Source organism: Mastigoproctus giganteus, chromosome 10 (genome assembly GCF_048544385.1).
Source record: "Mastigoproctus giganteus isolate SK-2022 chromosome 10, ASM4854438v1, whole genome shotgun sequence".
Taxonomy (NCBI): Eukaryota; Metazoa; Arthropoda; class Arachnida; order Uropygi; family Thelyphonidae; genus Mastigoproctus; species Mastigoproctus giganteus.
Genome location: NC_143584.1, coordinates 3,700,389 through 3,702,780, shown reverse-complemented (window position 1 = coordinate 3,702,780; position 2,392 = coordinate 3,700,389).

Genomic DNA, 2,392 nt, shown 5'->3' with positions numbered 1-2,392 from the left:
ATTAAGATTGTAAGTCAGAAATGTACAAATGATTGATAGGCTTACTAGATGGATTAAGGTTATTTAAAAATGATAACTTCAAAAGATATTATTTGGATATTTATTAGACTAGAACAAAATTTTTTTAATCGCGGTAGTAAGTACTGCTTTTACTTACTACCTGGAAACTCAATTTCCAGGCTAACCATGGTAAAAACTATGCTAACGTCGCTTGAGACTGCCGAACTGAGCCATATGATAGCATTAGCATTAGCAAAGGCACATGATGCAAGAAAGCAAGCTTATATAGCATCACCCAAAAAAAAAAAAAAAACCCTTATTTCACCCATCCACTCACTACAAATGGTGGTCAAGTTCTGCCTTGAATCTATTTAAGCTATCAACTTCTACGACAGATGGAAGTTTGTTTCAGCAATCAACCACCCACTGGCTAAAGGCAAACTTCCACACATCTATCCTACAACCGTCTTTCCTCAATTTGAATTTATGCCCTCTCAGGTGATTATTCTGAGCAAGAGGAAGAATCCCATCAGCATTGAGCATGCTCAAACCATTCAAGGCTTAATACACCTCATTCAGATCACCTCGCAGGTGCCTAGTCTCCAGACACTGTAATTTGCAAAACTTAAGCCTTTCTTCGTAAGAGCAACCCTTTATTCCATTTACTAATCTTGTTGCCCTTCTCTGTACTCGTTCCAACTGCTCTACATCCTTCTTAAAATGAAGCCTCCAAACCTGTATACAATATTCAAGGTGTGGCCTAACCATTGCCTTATACAAGGGGATAATTACCTCCTTATTCCTGCTAGAAAAATTTCTGTATATCATTGATAAGACACCATGAGCTACTCTTGCAGACCGTCTGCACTGATCAGAAAACTTCATATGTGCCTGCACAATTATCCACAGGTTCTTTTCTTTCTGTTCCACTGTCAGTGTAGTACCACAGAGTTGATACGTTACTCTGGGATTACTGCTTTCCATATGTAGTACTTTACATTTGTCAAAGTTAAACTTCATTTGTCCCCTCTCAGCTCATCTGCTCAACTTTTCTAGATCCTGTTGCAGCAGTGTATTGTCATTAACAATCCTGCCTACCTTCGTATCGTCTGCAAACTTGGACATTAAGCTTATATACCACCATCAATATCATTTATAAATACAGAAAACAACAATGGACCCAACACTGAACGCCGAGGGGCTCCACTAATAACATTAGTCCACAATGAGCAGTGTCCATTGATTACCACACCCGTTACCACCAAATAGAATAAGTTTGGCCGTTTGTGACAGGACAGTTTTGTTTTTAGCTATTAAGACAGGATCTAGATTTAGTGCTTTAATAAAGAAGATTATTGAACGGAAAGTGCTTTTCGATTAATAAACCGAGTCGTGTTAGTGGAGGGACCAGTGTTGGTTTGGATCTTGCAGTCTTCCTAGGAATTCTCCAAGCTATGACTTCCCACATCTCTGGGCAATCATTGTCAGAGTTTTACAGTTTTGCAAAGAAAGGAAAGTTATTGTACCAGATTGAAAGTGAAAAGTCATAGTAGTTTAGACAGTCAACCAAGAAAGTCCTGGGAGAGACAGGTTCGTAACTGGCCCTGTCTCTCTTGGTTTCATTTAAGAAACCACTATCCAAAAAGAAGAGATCTTTTTGAAATTTGTGTTGGCCACAACAGTGCAAACAGGGGAAGCATAAAGAATTTTTGGCTTGATGAACTTGGAGAAGAATTGGATTATAATATGGGCAGAGTGATTTAGGACTGCATCTGGCAACGGGCTGCACAATATATAGGAATAGGCAGCAATTGGCCCATGAGTTGAACACTTTGGCTTGGTTGTTTTAGCACAAAAACAAGAAGAAAAAAAAATAAATAGCAACCAGTTATAGACTTCATATTTAATATACTACATTTTTTTGTGTTTTTTGTTAGTTATTTTAATTTTAATTTAATACATATTAAAGTGGCGCCTCCGTAGCCATATGGGAAGGAAGAGGATCAGCAGTAGTGCGTAGCACACACATTCTTGATTAGGTAACGGGTTCGAGCCCGTTACCATCCAATACGGAAAAGTCAGGGAATGACCACCGCATATCCATGAGCAATATGGCCTTAGTTGATAATGCTCCTAAAAACCAAATAACTAACTATTAAAGTATTTTATAATAAAAAAAATATGCTTTCACTACAAATAATTCATTTTGCATTTTTAGGCGAAAAAAGTAGACATAGAATTGTTAGAGTAGCTGAAAATTGCACTGACTTATTTTTTTAATTGTTCTTACTTAAAAGCATACTTCTATTAGAGGAGTAGCTGAAAATTGCACTGGCATTTTTTTTTATTGTTCTTGCTTAAAGCATACTTCTATTATGATTACGCAATCCAT